An 11,434-nucleotide genomic window follows, 5' to 3' on the forward strand; every position below is an offset into this window, starting at 1 on the left:
ATATAAATCAAAACAACTCTGAGATTCTATCTTACACCTATCAGAATGGCAAACATCAAAAATTCAAGCGACACCACATGCTGGCAAGGATGTGGAGAGAGAGGAACACTCCTTTATTGCTGGTGGGAATGCAAACTAGTACAGCCACTTTGGAAATCTATCTGGTGCTATCTCAGAAAACTGGGAATAGGGCTTCCTCAAGACCCAGCTATTCTACTCCTTGGAATATACCCAGAAGATGCTCCAGCACACAACAAGAAAATTTGCTCAACCATGTTCATAGCAGCCTTCTTCATAATAGCCAGAACATGGAAACAGCCTAAGTGTCCCTCAGTAGAAGACTGGATAAAGAAACTGTGGTACATTTACACTATGGAATACTACTCAGCTATTAAAAACAAGGAATTCCAGAAATTTGTGGCCAAATGGATTGAGCTAGAAATGATCATAATGAGTGAGTTAACCCAGAAGCAGAGAGCATCAAATGGTATATACTCACTTATATCTGGACACTAGCCCAAGAAGCATGCCCCATGAATGTCTTCACTTATCAGGAAAATGGGACAGAGGGGAGGACATTCTATTGGGACTCTAGGTGAGAGAAGTATGGGAGAATGGGGAAAAAGAAGGGTCCAGAGGGTCCTAGAAACCTACAAGAAGGACATTATAATGGGCAGATCTGGGCCCAGGGGTCCTGCCCAAACTATGGCACCAGCCAAGGACAATACATGCAGTAAAATTCACACTCCTACCCAGATCTAGCCAATGGACAGGACATTCTCCACGGTTGCATGGAGGGTGGGGACTGACTTTCACAGGAACTCTGGTGTCCATATTTGACCACGTCCCCTGGATAGGGAGGCCTGGTGGCACTCAGAGGAAGGATAGCAGGGTACCAAGAAGAGACTTGAGACCCTATGAGCATATGCAGGGGGAGGAGGTCCCCCTCAGGAACAGTCATAGGGGAGGGGAGTAGAGGGAAAGCAGGAGGGAGGGAGGAATGGGAGGATACAAGGGATGTGATAACTATTGAGATGTAATATGAATTAATTAATAAAAAATAAAAGTAAAAAAAAGACAAAAAAGAGATTTGTAAAAAGTAAAGAAAAAAAGCACTTCCTCATTTATTTAATGAGTTCAGCATTACTTTTATGAAGAAATAAAAGATTGTACAAGAAGAATTGCTGGTCAGGATTCCTCATCAACAGAAATGTCAACTTCTCTCATGAAATTTTAGCAGTCTGAATGTAGGAAGGTATGAAAACTATCTAATATCAAAAATTTTATCTTAGGAACAAAAAATTTTCAATTTAAACGTCAATAATAAATCTTGGTCTAGTGGCACATGCCTATAATGCTAGTATTTAGAAAGTTCTGAAAATTAGATTTTAACAGGATTGAAGCCAGCCTTGGCAACACAGTACATCCCAGGACAGCTTGCACTGGAGTGAGAACTTATCCAAAAAAATCCACCAATGAATGTTGCCATAGTAGTGTAATAAAAGAAAAGAGCAGCCAGGCGTGGTGGCACATGCCTTTAATCCCAGCACTCGGGATGCTGGGGCAGGTGGATCACTGTGAAAACCTGTCTCAAAAAAACAAAACAAAAAAAAGAGCAGCAGTTGCCAAGATGTGTAACATAAAAGACATTTCACAACATAAAAGCTCACCCATGACGAATATAAAATTAAAAATTTGACAGTGTAGGAGCACAAGGACATATATTTAATCCAATAAAGTACATCTAGAAAAAAATCATTGCTGGAAAAATACTAATGAAAAAATGAATTCTTTTCATTAATATTTATAGTCTTAATATTACTTTTATAATTTCATTCAGCATTGAAAGTGATGGATTAGTTATGACATTTTCACACATGTTTCTTACTGCACTTTACTTGTATATATATCCCCATTGCCCTCCATTACTCATCTTCCACCCAGTCCTCTTCTTCCCCTCAAATAGTTCCTCTTTTACTTACTTGTTTTACGCACACACACACACATACACACACACACACACACACACTTGAATGTATGTTCTACACATGAGAAAAATGTAATATTCATATTTATTTTATTTTCCTTTATTATTCTCTTGCTTCCACTACCCTTTAGTTTCTCTTCTCTCCCTAAATGTTGTTCCTTCTACTTTGATGTTTGTATATCTATGTACATATATACACGATTTAGATTGAGTGTATGAGAGAAAGCATGTGATATTGAAAAGGCAGAATATTCCTATAAAAATTCAGAAATGAGCCAGAATGCCTCTCTATATAGATTCCAGCCATATGCATATATTAAACTTTAGGCTATATCTGGCTCAAAAAGGCAAGGCCTCAAAGTAAATAAAAGGCATACAGATTGAAAGGAAAAGTAAAAGCCTGTCCTTTACTTATATACTTTAATGATATTTCTATTAATTCTTCGAGAATATCATACACACATACAATTTATTTTTATTATATTCTCCCTCACTCCACCCCTTAGCTCTTCCCAGACTCATGCCCCACCCCCATCAAAACGTTGATGCAATGCATTTTTAATATATTCACAACCCCACGCCTACCTGACTCTTCATAGGTCCACCCTACCTTCCTACCTCATTGAATTTTTCTGTTCTCTTTGTTATTCTTCAATAATCTACCAAAATGAATTTTCACTCTTGTATGTAGGGCCATTTGTAGGAGCATGGCAGACCACCAGAGCCATGCCTTCAGAGAAAAAGAGATTCTCCTTAAGCCCAAAAGTTATCAGCTGTCCATAACTCCTCAGTTAGGTGTGGCACTCATGACCCCTATCTCAACCATACTAGATTATTGACTGGCTTGATACTATGTAGGTTATGGACTATGGGTTCAAAAGTACAGCAGTCCTGTTATAAGCAGAAGACACTGTTTTATCCTAGTCTTTCCTGACTTTTAGGTCTCACAATCTTCCTGCCTCTTCTTTCACATAGGACCTTGAGTCTTTTGCAGGGTGAGAGCAGAGCATATGATACAGATATCCCAATTGTGGCTGAACACTCCACAAACACTTGATTCTGTACTTAGACCAATTAGGATTTGCTTAGTTCATTGCAATCCACTGAACATAAAACATTGCTGGATCATCTTCCTTTAAGAAGTGACCATAATAGTTGATATAGGAAATATTCCATACTCTAGAGAGATGTCATCACCTGAATGTTAGAAATATGTAAAAGGTTATTGAATAGGAAAAAATGTTATACACAGGCCCACTAAAATTCACTTAACTGCATTCTCAAAGTGCCTTAATAACAGTTTTCAATAACAGTAAAATACATGAAATGTCTGTTGAGAATATTGGCACAACCACTGAAAGACTTGGTTAAAGAAAACCATTAAAACCTTGCTGTGGAAAATTGAAATAAAAGTACTACGTTTTTTTATCAAAACACGAAAATGTCAGGATTTTCACTTGCTGTAATCACCAACAAAAGGAAATTTTATTGCTCAGAGCTACACAGCACAATGCATAGGACCCAAAATGGCTAATGACATTTGGAGGAAGATTCCAGAAATACACTATTATCGTACAACATGGTGGTAAGCACCACATTCCGGAGAAGATGTACAACCCAATGAATTTTTTTTAAGGAAACAGAAAACACTACAAAGGCTCTATGATGCCCTCAAGGAAAAAAAATTCAAGCAAACAACTCTCAATGGGCTCTAATGTCTCGCAAAAGTGGTAACTGAAAATGAATCACAGAGCTAAGTGTAAACTGCTAAAGCGGGAATCCTATGTCTGGACCCTTGCGACTGTCCGGTACACTGAAGAAGATCCAAGGCCCCAAAATACTTTGCATCACCCACCGGAAGCAGACACACAAGAGCAGGTATGTGCATGACCTGTGGAGAGCAAACCCCTCAGAGGAAAGCTGGTGACCTTTCCTCCGGCCTCAGGGCGCCATACCCAGCACGTACTCAAGGAATCATGTGGAAGCTGAGCCTCCTGAGGGCCACAAGAAACACGGTAGTCCTAACTAAATGGGGTGACCGCAGGCAGGACTCCTGAGCAGTTTTGTGTGTGGAAACCCTGCCGAAAGAGCACTCACCAAGAGACCGAAGACCTCTGTATTTTTACTTCAGACAGCAGAACTTGTGTTCAGGCTGCTGCGCTGGACAGAGTGAAGATGAAAAGCCAAGCCAAGAGAGAAAGAGAGTTCCGAGTGGCGGAAGTTGGGAAGCAGGCCACACTCCAGAAATGTATCCACTGGTTGAGCACAGTGTACTGGCCTGAAGCAGGGAGGAACCATAGGCACAGGCAATAGGTTAGAGCCATAAGGGGTGGAGTTTAGGGCTATGGAGAGATTGGGCCCCACACTCTGCACACAGCATAGGCGACAGCTCAGCTGATTTGGGCAAAGGAGTCCTGGAGTAGGGTGCCAATGGTGACACCACACACGTTCTTGGAAATATGCTCTTCATACCCTTCTTTCCTTCTTCTGGGTACGTAAGTGTCATTTCCATGGGGTCTGAAACACCCTCCAGGGGGACTGGGGTTTGCTCATGGCAGGTCTCCCCTCTTCTCCATCCTGTGCACCTCTACCAGCAGTGCAGGTGCGCATCGCCGTAGACAAATCGGGTAGTGGACAGCAGCCATGATGGGACTGCGGCCTTAACTCTCTTTTTCAGACTGTGGGAAACCCATGGTACTCCCAGGAAGGTGGTGTCTTTGCTCACACTATGGAGAACGCATGCTATGGGCCAAGAGGGACCAGGAAGTCTGCTCCTCTTTTCAGAAGGTCCTGGAAGGGCCGCTTCCAGAGAGCGCTGGCACGTGTGTCCAGCTTCTTCAGGTGAGGGCTCTGAGCCAGCTTCTCCCTCTCTCATCTCTCACAGCAAGCCTGGCTATCTCCCTTGCTCTCTCCCAGCAGCATCCAAGCTGTCCTCTCAGTTCCCACAGGCTTTTAGGGTCCACTTGTCTCTCTGTTTCCTCCTTAGGAGAGGATGCCGGACTCGCCGAGGCTGAGATCACGGGAGCCCTGGACATGGGGCCATGGACAGTGAGCAAGGCCTTCTGCTACCCAGGTCTCTGTTCTCCCAAGAATCTTATTCGATGAAATTGAAATAAACGCTGGCAACTTTACAGTGTTTTGGCTTTCTGATATTTCCTTCACATTCCATACTGACACCAACTTAAGGAGAGCCTAGATAGTGTTTTGGTGAAAGGGACAGGGTGTATTGGAGAGGAGAGCAAGCATCTTTCTGAGTACTGCAAAGGGAATCATGTGCCCTCCTTGAGGCAATGATGCTTGCTATGTCAGGGGCATTTGTTGCAATGCAGTCTCCACTCAATAGTGTTTCTTCTCACAGCTGGCAGCTCTGACCCCACATTCTGCCATACAGTGAGGAGGGGAGACTTGCAAGTTCTCTCCCCTTGTAGTCTAAGCAGGCTTCACAGCTGAAAATCTTGAGCCATGGTTATGACAAAGTGGGAGAGAGTCACATACACAAAGAATCTAAGGACGCTCTAAAAGGACTTTAGTCTTCACAGTACCCAGGCATCCACAGCTCCTCAAAAGAGAAGACGCCCAAGAAACAACCTTGTATCCAACTACACAATGTTGTTCTCCATGTGATAATGGTTTTCTGTCTTCTTAGGGTGTCCTTGGAAGGTACTGTAACATAGTTTCCTCATGGTAAGGCTGCAAGGGTGGACTGGGCACAGCTGATTCTTTACCAGAAAGGACAGGGGTAGTCTCCAGGCAGTTTTATTGAACAGAGAAGTGCATTTTCCCTCCAAGAAAACATAAACAGGTGATCAAAAAACACAAATATCCCTCTCGTTTATAGTAACACAGTCTTCTGTACAAGTCAAAATCACAGAATGAAGAAGAAAAAGAAAAAAGCTTGGCAGCACCAGCTATGAGAAACCACTGTCCTTTCTTGTTTAGCATGGGGGGTGGTCCTTTCAGAGCAGGCTGTGGTGTGCAGGCAGACAGCAGCATTTCAAGTCCCGACCCCCTTTTTTCTATTCTCCTAGGACAGCCAAGGTGGGACCCACAGGCAGAGAAGAGTGGAGCCTCTGTTGCTTATGTTTTTCATTGCTTTCAAAAATAGCTCACAAAGTATACATTTAGGTTCCCAGTATAAAAGGTAAAACCTTCCTGGAGGGGAGTGTGTGGCAGAGTTCACTCTGCCTGGAGCAGGCAACTGAGACTCCACCACTGGGGAAAATTGAACACATGGAGCAGGGGAAAGTGACGTTTCTTTTTTCCTTTTTATTCAACCCTGGAACCCAGTCCCTGCAATGACACAGTCCACACTCATAGGGAGCCACCTCTCCTCAAGAAAATGGTTTCGGAACCATCCTCATAGACAGACATATCCAGACATACGCCTCCTGGTTGACTAAAATGCAGTCAGAGGCACAGTGCAGATTAACCACCACCAAGTCACTAATCCCAGTGTGACTTAGATGGCTCCCTTCTGTGTCACATTTGTGGCCCGAGCAGCATCGGTCCTCACCAGTCTTCTGTCTTCTGACTTGGGCATTGCGCTACTTGTTTTCTATTAATCTGAGTAACAACAGTAACCTCAAGCAAGCTGAAGAGGAAAGGTGCAATTTCTCCCCTCAGCTTAGGGTCCTGAGATTGTTTGGAGACAGGCAGGAACTCAAGGCTTGGACAGAAGCAGATCCCATAGAGAACTGCTGCTTACTGCCTCACTCCATGGCTTGCTTGGCCTAATTTCTTACATAACACAAGGCCACCTACCTAGAGATGGCACTGCCCCAGTGGGATGAACTCTCCATCATCAATTGTTAATCAAGAAAATATGCATGCCAGTCAGGTGGAAAGAGTTCCTCAATTCGGGTTTACTCTTCTCAGATGACCATACCTGTGTTAGGCTGACAAAAAAAATTAACTAAGCCAAACTCGGTTGTGAATCTGAGCTCTATGCAATAACTTGTCCAATCCCAGTCGAACCTCACAGCCAAGACTCAGCTCCACCAACCTTAAGAGGACTGGACATTTCAAGTCCAAGTGGATAAATAGTGTGCCCAGGGGTTATGGCTTGTGCATGCGCACGTGTGTGTGATTAAGCACTGAATGTCTACTGAAATATTTGGTGAAAGTGGCTCCACTCAGTCGCTGTGTGAAGAGCCTTGAAGCAGAGGAGGACTGACCCTCGAGGAGCCTTCACAGCAGCTCCCCTTCTCAGACACATACCCGTCCTTTCTGCACAAATCTCTCCAGGCACAGACCCACGTGTTCCACACAACACTCTACAGGCCGACTCTAACCATGCCATAGAACTATCTATACACTGCCCGCAGGATGCTCGCTGGTACCACTCAGCACTACTCAGACACTGTGTCTAACAAATGATGTGCTTCTGTGCTGATCTTACCTCCTATTACAGTCACCTATCATGGTCTCTCTAGGCCAATGATTCCCAGCCTGTGGGAGGAGAGCCCCACCAGGTTGCATGACAGATTATCCTGTGGATCAGATATTTACATTACAAATCACAACAGTAGCAAATTGCAACTATGGGGTGACAGCGAAACAATGTTATGGTTGGGAGTCACCACAACATGAAGAATTGTAGTAAAGTGTCATGGCATTAGAAGGTAGAGGACCACTGCTCTAGGCTTTGATGGACATGTCTCTTGCCTCCCACTCTGAATGGAGCTGCAGAGTGGCAGCTTCATAGGGGAAGAGACTAGCCTATGCCACCCTGCACTCACCCGTGATTCTCTGCGCACTCACCAATAACACTGCTACTCTCCTAGCCTGGGAACCAGGCATGGCCCAGTGCACGTGTTGGCTCTCCTTATGCCTCAGAGCTTGTGGCATTTTGTCCCTGGGTTCTCATAGCTGTGTGGATGTGTCTCCCGGAGCTTTCTAAAAGACAGCTTGAAATAAAATTGTATGCAATTTGCAATTAGGGTGTGCAAGAACATGAAACAACAACCATCAAGCTATATAGCACATCAATCACCCCCACCACAGAGACACCATTACTCTCTTGTGATTGAGAAAGCACTTAAGATCTTCCACTTTGCATGCTTCAAGTACACAGGGGAATTCTAAACAAATAAACATTGAACTTGTGTGTTGGATATAGATTGAAATTTACAATTTTGTATCATATAGGAACCAAATAGTAGGCAGTATTGATTGTACAAGTAACTTACAAAGGACGAACACAGCCTCTTTATTATGAAGTTCATAGATCACATACAGCACATATACGACCCATAAATGTATATAGAATGAAGCAAAACCACTAATATGTGCATTATATTCTTACAAGAAATAGTAAGTTTGTGCCTGTAGACGAGGACCTAATAATTTGCCATCCCGACTTCCTCACTGTCACATCCATTCCTTCTCTCGAGAAAGCAGGTAACATGTTTTTTTTTCATCCTTATCCCCGCCCCCATCTCGTTGTACTTTAGCCCTACCTCACCCATGTGGCTGGACAACAGCCTGACAACAGGCCTCCCAAGACTTCTGCCTGTTTGTGGCTAAATGATGTTCCATTTTGTGTGCACATATGTCTGTGTGTCTAGAGAAAATGGGGTATTTTCTACAGATGCTAAGGATTGCATGTCAGTCTTTTCACTTGGTAAGTAAATATTCTTTAGCTTGGCTATATTCCCAGCCCATCTTTAGGGTTGAAAGAAACTTAACTGTGTCTCTCTCATTTGCATCATATTATACTTAAAATCACTCTGTAGCACAGGCGAGTCTTCGACTTGTTACCCTTCTGACTCAGCCTCCCAAGGGCCTGGAATTGCGGATTTTGTCCCACAGATCCAGCTGTAGTCTTGATCTATTTATCCACTAAGAGACATTTACATTGTGTCCCTAGAGCAGGCACTGTAGGCAATGCTTCTGCCAATATGGGACTGCAGATACTTCTTGGAGTGACTGATTTTACATCTTTTGGTATAACATCAGTACAAGTACAGCTGAGATGCATGGTATTCCTAATTCTAATGTTTTAAGACACAGGCATGGTGGTTTCAGTATTGCTGCACCAACTCACACTTTAACAGTGTTATCCAAAGGGTAGCTTGGTTCCTCGTTAGCACTAATTCCCATCATTGATGGCTTGATAATACCAACAAAGAGGGGATGAACTCTGAGTGTGAATTTCATTTGCATTTTCCTGATGATGATTGCTGGGCACTTTTTTCTATATCTGGCGGCCATTTGCACATTTCCTTTTCAGCAATGCTTATTCAGGTCCTTAGTCCATTTGTAAACACGGATATTTTGGGGTTTCTTTTGCTACTGAATTCTTTGCCTTTTTTCTAAGTTTGGATTTTTTTTTCTCCTATGTTTACGTAAAGTCATGATAACATTCACAGTATCTAGACGGAAGAGACCTAGCACTGAGGAGGATTCTGCTAAATGGTTGCCCGAGGGATGACACAAACTTTTTACCTCAGCTGAGATCTGAGGTGAATCTCCATCCCTCAATTCATGCTGCTGCAGTGAAAAACCTTATTTAGAAGGATCCAGAGGGTCCTAGAAACCTACAAGAAGACCATTAAGGCTGGTGGATCTAGACCGAGGCAGGTCAGCTCAAAGTACGGTACCAACCAAGGACAATGCATACAGTAAACCTAGAACTCCTACCCTGATCTAGCCAATGGACAGCACATTCTCCATAATTGTGTGGGGAGCAGGGACTGAATCTGACATGAACTCTTGTTCCCCCATTAGACCACTTCCCCCTTGGTTGTGGGACCTGGTGGCACTCAGAGGAAGGGTAAGCAGGCTACCAGGATGAGACCTGATAGGCTGTGATCATATAGTATGGGACAAGGTCCCCTTCTGTCACAGACCTAGGGGAGGAGAATAGGATGAAAGAGGGAAGGAGGGGGAGCGGGAAGATACAAGGGAGGGGATAACAAATTAGATGTAATCTGAATAAATTACCTAAATTTTAAAAAAAGAAATGAATCTGGAGAGGCAGCTACTAAATGAAAGTCACACTCAGTGGTGAATCTGTCCTTGGTCCCCATGCCCCCTGAGGCTCATACAGGGTTCTGTCCAGCGCACCCTTTCTCAGGCCACTTCTGTGATGATTTGTCTCATGGGGTTAGGTGGGAGTCAGACACTTTTGAGGCTGTAAGGACAGTGGATTGTGGCTTTTAGAGCAGTGGGTCAGGATTGGTGGCAGTGTTTGGGGAACTTTTATTGTTTGAGTTTTGTTTGGTACTCATGTAGGTTGGGAGTGTTTTTGTTTTGAGATAAGTTCTCATTATATCCAGCAGGATGGCTGTGGTGGTATGAAAGAGTATGGCCCCCGCAGGCTCATAGATGTGAGTACTTAGTTCCAAATGGTGGGACTGCTTGGGAAGGATTAGGAGGTATGGACTTGCTGGAGTATGTGTGTCACTGGGAGTGGGCTTTGGGGTTTCAAAAGCCCACACCATGGTAGGTAGCTGGATCTGGCTCGCTTTCTCCGCACCCTGGTTGTTGTCTCAACATGTTAGCTCTCAGCTACTGCTCCATCGTGCCTGCCTACTTGCTGCCTGCTAAGTGCCATGCCTGCCTGTCAGCTGCCATGCTCCCTCCCACGATGATCATGGACAACTTACGTCACTGTAAGCAAATCCCCAACAAAATGCTTTTCTCTTTTATAAGTTGCCTTGTTCATGGTGTCTCCGCATAACAATAGAGAAGTAACTAAGACACTGACCTGAAACTCTATGTATATCATGATAACCTCAAACTTACAATGCCCAGGCTCAGCCCCATGTAATGAGATGGCAGCCTTGTGCCAATATGCCCAGCATATGTGAGTCAGTGATACCGTTGCTTTATGCCATGTGCACCTGAGAGGAAGTTGGTGGGGAGCAGAGTCACAGGTGGGGAACAGTCTGCCCTTGTCCAAGGCATTTGCATAGCATTTGGGGACAGCACACACACACATCATGATACCAGGTTAGAGAGGTCCCTGAAGCCTCACTGACACTCTGTTTCCAGTAGAACAGTAGCGTGTAAATCCTGCCAGCCTATTACGATTATTAAGAGCATGAAAGAAACAACCAGTACATGAGACCAGTTGAAAACCATCCCAAGAATCAGAAGAAACAGACAGCAAACAGAAGCACAAGGCTGAGAGCAACAAAGTGTTCAGATAACCCAGACAGAAGAACCACATTGGAGCACACTGGGAACTGTGATGGCAGGAGTGAAGAAACAAACAAATGATCAAAAATGATAAGTCACAATGGAAATCTCGGCCAAGAATTTGAGCATGCAAGGTAGAGACATCAAATGGCCATTTCAAAAGGACTAGGGGTACCACGTTAGAAATCAGAATGGAAAAAATACATAGAAATTGGATATCAATGCCCTCTACAAACTGACAAACGCTGCGAACTGTGGTAATCCCAGCTGGTACCTTCCACTGAAGCTGAGTGGCTGGCCCAT

Source organism: Acomys russatus, chromosome X (assembly GCF_903995435.1).
Source record: "Acomys russatus chromosome X, mAcoRus1.1, whole genome shotgun sequence".
In the NCBI taxonomy this organism is placed as follows: Eukaryota; Metazoa; Chordata; class Mammalia; order Rodentia; family Muridae; genus Acomys; species Acomys russatus.